General features: G+C 42.4%; 2 non-coding genes across 2 annotated transcripts; both read left to right on the top strand.

The window, feature by feature from the left end:
• Window positions 1–3,160: 3,160 nt before the first annotated feature.
• TRNAE-CUC (transfer RNA glutamic acid (anticodon CUC)) lies at window positions 3,161–3,232 on the top strand. Its single transcript has one exon. It is a non-coding gene; the product is annotated as a tRNA-Glu (tRNA).
• Window positions 3,233–6,031: 2,799 nt separating this feature from the next.
• Window positions 6,032–6,103, top strand: TRNAE-CUC (transfer RNA glutamic acid (anticodon CUC)). The gene has a single exon. It is a non-coding gene; the product is annotated as a tRNA-Glu (tRNA).
• The last annotated feature ends 5,356 nt before the right edge of the window (window positions 6,104–11,459 follow it).

The raw sequence follows: 11,459 nt of genomic DNA, 5'->3' as shown, positions 1-11,459 counted from the left end.
AAAAACACGTCCATTCCTAATGATATTTATTAACCTGTCATTCTCTGGACGGTGCCGTGTACACACAAGTCTGTGAGCATGCGTGGAGCGTCCACCTCTTATTAATCTGGGTTTGGGGTCGTTTTCCCTCCAGCGCTGCTCTAAGCAAAAAGTTCTACTAGAATCACGACCTGTCCCACAGGGGAGCTCTTGGCCAATGGCCCCCCAACATGGCCTTGTTTGAAATGTGTGTGCTTTTTCAAGCCCAAGGCCTTTTGCTGCCTGAGGGCAGGTTGTGGGGAAATGCCTTCTCCCAGAGGCAAGGTGTATAACACCCACATTATGTTGGCATTTAAGATAGAATATGCCACAAATGCCTCTCCTTGTGAGTAAAAATACCACAATAATCAAGTAGCTTAACACCTAAAAGCAGCCACTTTTAGACAAGCTTCCTCAGTCTGTCAAATGGTAGAGCCAGCTCATATGCTGCCATTTACCTGCCTTCAACAACTTGTGTTTCTGAGCGCCAGGAGCAAGGAAGCAGTCCCCCACCCACCCAGAAAATGCTCATGACTATTGTCCATGCTGGCTGGGCTTGAGAGCTCTTGGACTTGGGCAACATCTGGAGGACCTTGGTTTCCCCACCCTTAGTTTAAACAAATGAGAGGAGAAGAGAGCTAACCTTCTGATTCTTTGCTTCAAGGGCTAGGCCCGAACCCACCAAAGTGTCATATCCCAAAACTAAGAAGCTCTTTGCCCCTCCTTGCGAATATTCCGTAATATGCTTGTGCTTGCTCAGTTGTGAGTAAGAAGGGTATTATCTGCGTTTTTCCTGACAGACTCCATATGTTTCGTTCCAGTGCAAGAGTTCAGTGTGTAGCTTTTTGCATAACTGGATCATTAGCTTGCACTTCTACCTGTTCAGCTATTGAAGGCACAAGAGCTTCAGGCAGAAAAAAATGTAAGGCAAATAATTTAAAAGCATTTTTTTGAGAACTGAAATATTGCCCTGAAAAGTGGATTTTCCCATCATGGGTTGTGACTTCTCATTTTCTTCTTGACAATGCACTTTGGGTTCTGTTGCAACTGCAGCACACAACTCCCCCTGCTTCACAACTCAGCCAAGATGATGGTTAGTGTTTCAGTAGTCAGAGGGGCATGGTGTTGGCCTGTTTATGGGAGATTTTGAGAAGGCAGGCAGGGAAAACAGGAAGATTTCCCAGAACTTGCCTCCTATCTCCCCTCAGCATCTCAGCCATTTATTACACTCCTCATGTTAGATCATATCTCAAAAAAAAGGACAAACTACAAAGCAGGCACTGGTGGAAGAACAAGGTGATCAGATGCAAACAGTGTCCCTGTACCTTTAACAGCGGAGAACATTTTAAATTTGGGCAGGTGCAGTTTGTCATTCATGGGTAAAAAGGCTGCGCCTGCTGATATTGTGCCTTCTGCATACCTGTGATAAGTCTTGTGCACCTCAACCCTGGGCCTCCTTATGGAAACATTGTTAGTACCTTACAAGCCTTAGTTGTGTTGTATGTCAGAGATCCATATTTCTCAGTTGGATGTCAGCTTTTCCTATTCCTCCTGTGGTCACAGTGCCTTACCACTTATCTCCAGCAGCCAGAAGAAACTTTATCTGCTCAATTTCTATTTTCCAGGCTGCCCTTAAAGGCACAAGAACAAGAGACATTAACGATATGGCAAACCAAATCCAGAGGGGTAAGGCCTCGAGCTGATTTTAGAAAACCCAGGGAGACACACATATCTGCATTTGCTTTAGAATTCAGTGGGAGTAAACATGCATATGGGATTAGGCTGTGATACTATTTTGCTACGTTTTTCTTCCAGTTTGGGGTACCTAAAAGAAGCCTACCTTAACATTGTGGCTGTCAAAGTGTATGAAATTGTTCAATAGCATCAATAACCCAAAGAGCTACAATTTGGCTTTGGATCATTTTTGTTTCTTTATGAACCCATATATACCCTGCTGACTTGTTACAGAGCTACTGCAATTCTAATCATGTCTACTCTGATATATATTCAAGGGGACCTACTCCCAGGTACCGTACGTGGACGCAGTGGCGTAGCGTGGGTTGTCAGCACCCAGGGCAAGGCAAGTAATTTGCGCCCCCTAACCCGTGGATTTGCGCCCCACAACCCGTGGATTTGCGCCCCCTAACCCTAACCCCCAGATGTTGCGCCCGGTGCGGCCGGCCCCCCCTGCACCCCCCACCCTACGCCACTGCGTGGACGATACCTTGGACTAACAACCCAATCCTAACCATGTCTATTCAAAAGTAAGTTCTACTGAGTCCAGTCAGGCTTACTCCTAGTTAAGTGAGGTTAGGATTGCATTTTATATAGTTTTGCAAATTTGCACTGTAACTTTAATGAAGGAATTAAAGGGGTTAGGGGTAAAGCAGTGAGCTGGGCACACTAGTGCAAAGGATGTTCTTTCAGAACTAGAAATGCTAGTAGAGGTGGTGCTTGCATGTTTACATTTAATTAATTCATAGTTTAGTTTTTGTTTGGTAAATGCCATAAATCAATTCTAATCTAAAATGTACTTTGCTATGTTATTGCTTTGATACTGTAAACCAACAACTGATGTAAGTAAAAGCAATCGTGTATTTACATTTAATTTCACTTCCTGAAGTATTTATGTCCCAGCTTTTATAGTGATCCTTCTATTATTTTGATATAATCATTTGTCTGATTCACAAATAGGTCAGCATAGCTGTTATTAACAGTCCCATTACCTCTCCATTATATAGGATACTCACATCATCATGATAATTCAGTAAATAAATTGGAAAACTGAATTTGTACAACTTCATAAATGAGATAGGAGTGGACATGTTACAGTAGCTGCACTTAGATAAATGTGAAATAAGTTCCAATAAGAGATTTCACTGATATGAAAGAGCCACTCTTGTTTGGTATAAATTGCAATTACCATGCTCATTATTTCTATGGAATGTATAATTTAGCTATTGACTTTGGTCCAAGGTCTAGTGGTTAGGATTTGGTCCTCTCATTCTGCAGCGTGGGTTTGATTCCCAGCCAGGGAACAATTGAATTGCTCTAAATTTAAATTCCTTTTAAAAAATTGTCATGTGGCACCCAAAATAACAAAGTGTCTTACATAAATCAGACGAAGATATAGCTTCTCAGCTCCCTGGTGGTCTAGTGGTTAGGATTCGGCGCTCTCACCGCCGCGGCCCGGGTTCGATTCCCGGTCAGGGAAGTTGTGTTTTTTCAAAAGTTGTCATTTCGCTTTCCGTATAACTTTGAGGTTTTCTTCTTAATTAGTTCCCAGAGTGGTTTCACCCACTCTGAGCAGAACTCACGCCTGCAATATGGGTACTGAGATTTCAGTATTTTAGGGTTTTATGATTTGGTGCTTTACTGCTTTAATTTCAGGCTACTATGCTGTCCATGCTTTTTCTTAAATTCTATTGATGTCAGTCGAGCATATTCCCAGGTGAACGGGGTTAAGATTGCAGTCTCAATTGGTTCCGTTATTACCTATCATTGCAAACAGTTCTGAGAACACGGTTCTGCTAAAACTCAATGTGCAAATTTTAACGACCACAAAAACCCCTCAGATTTGTAGTACTGTATATTGCTTTAGAGTTGTCTGTCAATAGTCTCGCGGTTTAGAAAACTTTTATATAATATGCGAATGAATCCTCTTCCTTGGGACCTGTTAATTTTAAAAATAGTTAATTCTCGTCCCACCCCGAAATCTAGTTGTGTACTAACAAGAAAGTAGAAGTGTGTGAAAGTGAACGTTCTTGCACAGGGCTTGATAATCGCCTGCTTTATCAAATGAGTGATACACAGAGGTGTCGGTGAGAAGAAAGCTGGGCTGTGACAAAATGTTGACCTGTCAGGTAGTACAAGTTGATCCGTTGTGGATTTTCTGGGTTCAGATGCCATTGATCGGGTGCAGGAGAAATTATCTTTAGTCGTAACTACCTTCTTGCGCGCATTAAACCTCTATAATCCTAAAGCTGGGATCCTACGTTCTCGTATAGCTGCATGATAGGCAGAAATCGAGCAGGTTAACTGCACTCCTGGCACGTGCCCACTCACCGTAAACGACAACATCCCATTGAGTTCATCAATGACACTTAATCCCAAGTAAGTGTAGGGGAAGTACAGGCTAAATCACCCTTCACAGCCAAATAGGGGTGCTTAGATGAAGGCAAGCTCCATCTGCTGGGTTCGTCTGTCAGAAGTACTGCTAGGTGATGGTGACTTTTTTTTAAAAAAAAGCAGCTGTAACTGTGCAGTGCAAAGTGTAGCTCTGTTATGCTACAGCAATAACGCATTCAGCTCCTCGCCTTCACGATTTATTGTTCGAGATCCTTGTCTCGAAGGTTCAACGACACGGCGATACGAGCATTCAGACAGTGCTGTGCAATTCAATACGTGTCCCAGCCCCAGTCTGCAGCGCCGCAGCTCTTTATAAAAGCAAAAAGAGAGAGCACTTTGTGTAATTACTCTCCCTACCCCCCAAAAAAAAATTGCATCGAAATCCAGCAGATCGGCCTGAATAGAGGAATCGAATCGAACTGGTGGAGAAAGATGCCCTGATGATCTACCGTGATGCAAAGAAACAAGCAAAGGGAACGCGAAGGAAAAAATCCTTAAAATATATCTCACATATATGTCTTGCTGATCGTGGTTATACTGGTAACGATAAAGATAGAGGCGGTCTTTGTTTATTACAGCCTTCTCTTCAATTCTATCCTTTAAAGGATTCCTTTATTCCAGAGAAAGATTGAGATCCAGGAGCCGGTTGCTAAAGAACTTAACGCAACTGCAGCAGCGCGCCCGATTCCTAAAATTGGACGTGCAAGTTTTTCAAGAGATGCAAGGAAGAAACAGCGACGGGCATCCCGGGGACTGGAGAAGCCCGTTTCTCGGGCTCCATCCACCGGGCACGAGGAGGCGTTCAAACAGAAAGAAGTCGAGGCTCTGCGAAGGAAGGCTCTCCGTCCTCCTGCGCTGAGAAGTCGCGGAGGCGAAGAAGGGAAGAGCCGCACAAGCAGCAGAGGGGCTTAGGGTAGTTTCGACGGCGCAAGCTGCCCTGTGTGCAAGTTCGTGGCGGCGCACAAGTGCGTGCGTACAACTGGGGACTGGGTTTGGCTCAGGAGGGTTTGGGGATTGCCTGCTTCCGAGGGATGTTCTGTGTGTGGACATTTTACTGGGAACCCAGTCCAGCTTCAGCTTTGATCTGCAGAGAAGTCACTGTTTCAGAGCTGTCCTCTCTCACGCACATCAACTTATCTGCAAATCTAGATTGTGTTTGTGGGTTGGGAGCCTTTATGAGCATCAGGTTTGGCAGATTTTATTACGGCCGCATAATTTTATTGATGCCGTACTAAATATTTTTGTTTTTGCGTTGCCACAATCAGCTGCTTTTTATCATGTTTTCTTTTGCAGTTACAAACTCATGCTGAAGTTATGTAGGTTTGACACGTGTTGAGAATGTTTAAAGAGTAAACAAAAAATGTTTTTTTGGGGGGCGAGGGATGAACAGTCACTGCTCTTTGAAATTTGAATTTCTTGTTATTTCTATGAGCCGTTGCTCTGCCCCATAGGATATTTTGAAAGGTATTCCATGGTGAATCCGGAAGTATACCGCGCAGACAACGAATACGTTACTCTACACTTTTATCTCTGTGTTGAGAAGTCAACAAAACACGGGCCGGACAAAGAGAACGCATTTACGCCCATTCTCGCGATAGCCGAGAAATTGGCAGACTGGCTAGAAGAGCGACCTATTCTTTGTCAGATGCTGACAAAAGCAGCCTAGCCTGCTGCGCTGAGAAGGCGGAGCCAGCGTCAACGTTCGGTTGCAAAGCAGGGCACTAAATAGGAACGGTTTTAAGGTGCGGGAGCAGAAAGGCATGCTGATAGGTCATTTAACATCAAGAGGCGGGGTGACATGTATAGGCGGAATTTATGCAGATTAAGGGAAGGTAAACCAATGGAATACTTTCTCATAAAGAAGCAGACAAGCGTATTCCACAGCTCCCTGGTGGTCTAGTGGTTAGGATTCGGCGCTCTCACCGCCGCGGCCCGGGTTCGATTCCCGGTCAGGGAAGTTGCTTTTATTGTAGTTTCGATGTCATGTTCCTCAACGAGGATCCGAGATGGAAGCAAATGTGCTTTTTCACTCCGTATATTTGCAATTTTTTTGCATTCAATCTGTGGATGAACTTTCCACTTAATCAAAGTACTATTCAGCTTCGTAGCTTGCATCCCTATTTCTGCGTGGTAACAGAAATGCAGTACTCCAAAGCCTCAACAACTTCTTTTTTACCAGTATTTGTAATTATTATGTGTTTTTTAAAAAATATTTTTTATTAAATATTTTCATAGTTTTACAAAAGTACAAGCGTTATCTCTTTTTTCAGGTTGTTATTTCTACAGATCAGTTGCATTTGTTGTGAGACATTGGTGTTACATGCAGTAAAAAGGTGGGAAGAAAAAGGGGAAGAGGGGTGGCGTGGGGTGGTAAAGCTTATATTCTTTTATGTACTTAGTGTCAATGTGGGGTTTAGTATCAGAGTCACTTGGGTAGGTTCTCTTTCTATTTTGCTTGTTATACAGTATTTCCTGACCTGAGCTCTTTAAAGAAAGGGTAGGATGCAAATGTCGTAGTAATGATAATACTAATACTAATACTAATAATACTACTAATAATAAACACTGTCTGCTCTGACTGTTAGTGGCCTTGGGAAGAGAAGCTTCTTTTCCATTCTTCAAACTATTTTGCAGCATTCCAAAAGCCATTTGGTCTACTGTTGCTTAGAATAAATACAGAAGTATCCCACAAGGGGGCATGCTAGTCCCATGACCAAAGTTTCATTTGGGCCTAAAAGAAATTTCTGTGTTTGTTTGAAATGTAGCGATGCGACTTACAGTACAGTAGTACTTAAGACAAATGAAAAAGCAGCTGTCCAAGCTATTTCTTTGTAGGAAATTGTGAGACTCCTACGCGTCATGTGTGCGCACGCTTTTGGTTAATAATTCTTCCGTACCAGGGAATGCTTTTCATTGAATGAAGTGGTCCTGAGGTGCCTTCCTCCTAGCTGACAACAACACTTTACTTTTAAACGAAACCATCCTTTTTATAAATAATAGATGGGAGGACTCGTAGCTCCATTGTGTGGTCCGTGCGTTACATGAAGATCCCCAATTAAAATGATCAGAAGCCTTAGAAAGTGGTTCGGACTCATGCTTTCTTGAGCACAGGACAAGCGGAAATTTCACACTTGTTCAAATGTTGAGATGCTGTTCTCTAACCAAAGAAATACATATGTTAGGCAAAAGTATTCATGTTAATGAAAATAACGTGCAAAAATTGCAAAAATATTCAACAACTTTGTACAAAAATGCATATATTGAGAGGAAATTGCTTGAAAATTTGTACACATTTTTTTTAAAAAAGTGGGAAAATTGAACTTAAGACTGTAAAAAATGAGAAACTGAAGGTTCATCCATCCCTTGCAGAAACTCAAGCCTTCTGTGTTGTCGCTTTGTTAACAGAATTCTGAATCAAAAAATGTTTTCCTCCAGCTCCCACTGAAACAGTTTGGAGTTCTAAAAGCTTGTAGCCACCTGCAGGAAAAATATCAGGTAACTGTTTTACACATCTCATATATTGTAAATCGCTTTGGGATGCCTCAGGGAAAGCAATTCATCAATGCAAGAAGAAAACAAAATGTTCTGTACAGCTAATATGTCCCCTTAGATCTGTAGGCTGTTTGCAATGAACACTCTCGTGTTAATTCAGCGTCTTAGAGGGCCATCGCCCACAAGCAAGCACTACTGTGAAAAGTAGTGTGTTTGCCCCATATAACCTGTTCCCTCTTGGTCTATTAAGGAACGATGGCTACATGCGTCGGCCTCTCTCTGCACTGGTACTGAATGCACATCTGCTGGGGGCAACTCCAATAGGTGCACTGGCATGACTTGCACATGTAACCTTGCTATTTCCCCATTGTGTGAGGGCACTGTAGTATATAAACATGTGTCGTACAGGAGAGTGCCTATGTGAAAGGCTAAGTGGCAAGAATTTGCCTCCTGAGCTTCTAGGAAGCCACTATCTCCCATGTTTCCAGAACATCTGGCAAGGAATATGGGTTCTCAGCATGGTAGCTATGCTACAGCCCTGTATCAAGGATAAGGATTGCTTCATGTGCTAAGCTTTTTCTCTGGCTTTGTGTACACATGAAAGGTGGAGCTGAAAATCAATAATACTGTAGTCTGTATATTATGGGCAAACATTGGGCAAGATCCAGCTGGCATTAAGTTTTGTAAGTCCCATTGTGTGTTTTTAGTTTTCCCCCACTTAGGTTTAAATCTCTCCTCCTAGAATCAATGAGACATAACAGCACTTAACTTCTGGTTGGATCATACTCAGTATTAGTAAATATTATGTGCACAAATACGGCAACATTTTCATTCTCTTTACATCTGTGAAGTCTTTGGCACAGGGCAGAATGGTCCACAGAAAGACTGCCTGGGAAGCAGGCTTTACAGATTTCTGCTAAATTATTTCTATTTGTGTGTGTGTGTGCGCGTGTGGCTTTTGCTTATAATTCTGCTACTGCTTTTGGGCATCCTTGGCTTTTGACGGTCACATCAAAAGAGTTGTTGTGGCGTGAGAACTGGTCAGTATTGAGCCAGATAATGCCTGGATTTATTACTGAGGTCAGTTCCCATGATTGTCAGTGGGCAGCAGGCACTGACTGTCGTAATCCTCATTCTCTTAGAAAAGCACATTGTGGTTGAATAGTGATTTACTAATGTGACTCATTCTTGCAGGTTTACCAGGTCCTGAAGGAAGACAAAGTGGCACTTAAAGGAGTAGCCAAATATGTTTTTCCTTCATTATTACTGGCCACAGTATTTTATCTGTGCAGATCAGTGTTTGTGGCTTAATCCAATAAATATATTTGCATCTGATTTGCTTGAGCGCCTTGTAATTTTTTTGCCCCTCCTTTTTAAAAGAAGCTAGGTAAAGGGAATATTTTGCATCTATTTTTAAAAGCATCATGATGCTGAATTGTTTCTCAGTGTATTAATACAGCTATTCTTAAGCTTATCATTTGAAGTAAATTATTTGAAAACATTACATGGTTTAAACAGGATCTAAAAGGTTTAGAACATTTTTGGATTTTATCCCTTTCTCTTTTGTTATGATAGTGCTGTAGGGAAAAATATATATAGTTTAGACCATTTTTTTCTACGCAGAGTATCACTACAGCCAAACCAGTTCTGCAATGACAGAGCACTACACTGGAATAACACTTATGTCCCTTTGACTATTAGATTGTCATTCCCATGTGAACCCCTTGCTTTGCTCCCTGACAGCAACATGGGCACAAGCTGTAGGAAAAGCAGGTTTTATTTGAAAGGGCTCAACTCATTCCTGCTTTGTTAATTCAGCATCTTATTACAGTACAAGTCCTATCCAGCCCTAGCATGCAAGCAAAGCTTTTCACTAGCATTTTCTAGCTGACATGCACACACTTCATTCTCTGCTGACTTACACTCACTTTCAGTTCAGGCAATATCCTCTAGATATTGGACCACAGCTCCCACAATTCTTGCCCACTGGCCATGCTGGCTGGGGCTGATGGGAACTGAAATCCAGTGACATCAGCACCGCCACAGGTTCCCCAACTCTGGTCTACAGTGGTACCTCGGGTTACAGATGCTTCAGGTTACAAACTCCGCTAACCCAGAAATAGTACCTTGGGTTAAGAACTTTGCTTCAGGATGAGAACAGAAATCGTACTCTGGCGGTGCAGCGGCAGCAGCAGGAGGCCCCATTAGCTAAAGTGGTGCTTCAGGTTAAGAACAGTTTCAGGTTAAGAACGGACATCCAGAATGAAGTAAGTTCTTAACCCGAGGTACCATTGTACAGGCTTCAGCCTGAGGACCTTTGAATGGGGCAGAATCTGAGCCATAGTTCAGAAGTGTATATGTCAAGTTATAGCTTAAACTGTATTGCTGTGTGAGATAAACACAAAATATAGTGCCTAGTTTTACTTAAAAAAACCCCTGTTCTGTTATGTGAAGGCCATCTAGGAGAAGTGCAGAGCTGATGTTCTTGGCCCTCCCAGATAATTTATTAACTGAGCTAGGCAGCGGAGTGCCAATCTAGGACAGGAACTGTGTGCTCACTTTGTTGTGGATTGTTCATGTTGGGGCCAATGGGGTAACCATTATTGTTTTCCGTGTCTTTGCAAACTGCCAAGGAGACAGCAGGGACCCTCTAAGGAGGGTCCTTAGAACTGCAACAGAGAATAAATTTTAATCTGCTTGTTCCTGTGCTAATATAAAATGTGAATATTTCAAGCAGGGATTGGGAGGTGGGAGGCAGAGAGAAACTGGATTTAAAGTTTGCATTTAAAGACAAGCCTTGCTTTCTGAAATAGCTGAACCCAAGACACAGCCGTCAATCAAAATTCACACTTTGCAATGCAGTTCTCCAACCAAATATTGTGCACAAAGATGCATGTGTTCATGAAAATAATGTACAAAAATGCATAATCCTAGGGGAAACAGCTTTTCAGAAATTCATTCAAAAATGTGTATAGTAGGATAAATTTGCACTGAGACACTGATGAATTTTCATGACGACTTTTTTAAAAAAATGCAAACTGATGTGGAAATGTATGTAAAAAACCTAAGACAGGGAAAACGAGAAAAACCATTCCTAACTGCTAGCCATCTTTTTTGTTTTGTCCTAGGTTCCCCTTTTGGGAACTAAAACCATTGAGGACCAGGGAGAATGGCTGCAGTTATCTATCTTTCTTATTTATCATGTATCACCAAACACTTTGAACCAATATAAGGCCAGCCTAGATGTTACGTGTGTGGTTGTACCTCATGTGCTTGGTTTTCATTAATTAAATAGCAGCCATGGGGGCAGAGAAGATTTCTCCCTGGAGGAAAACTAACATTAGTAACATTGGTAGCTTCTGTCCTGGGGGCAAGTAGAAGTCATTGGGGAAGCATGGGGCACAGTCAGCACCGTAGCAGGATTAACTGGCTCAATGCCCTCTCCATCCTGCAGCCCCCAATCTGGATCAGCTCCCCTGCAACTGCTATTTAACCAACAAAAGCTAAGCATACAAAGGACCAGTCATGTGCAGAACATTGTGTCTAGCTCGGCCTTCCAAAGTCACTCTTAGGTTTGGACATTCAACTGTAGACTTTTTCATAGCATGATGTCCCCAAACATGGGGTACAAGCAAGTTATGCAGAAACTGAAGAGACCACATTGTACACTCAGAAGTTGTAGAATAGGTTAGCACTGTGCATGTGCACAAGCACACACAGAACAGCAAGTGCAGGAAGTTTCTCCATCTGGGCTGATCTGAACTTCTACCTCACAGGCAGACCTTTCACTTCCAGAGGGCACACCAAAACAAACCAGAAGG

Source organism: Podarcis raffonei, chromosome 3, assembly GCF_027172205.1.
Source record: "Podarcis raffonei isolate rPodRaf1 chromosome 3, rPodRaf1.pri, whole genome shotgun sequence".
Classification (NCBI taxonomy): Eukaryota; Metazoa; Chordata; class Lepidosauria; order Squamata; family Lacertidae; genus Podarcis; species Podarcis raffonei.
This window is presented reverse-complemented; position numbering and strand designations above follow the sequence as displayed.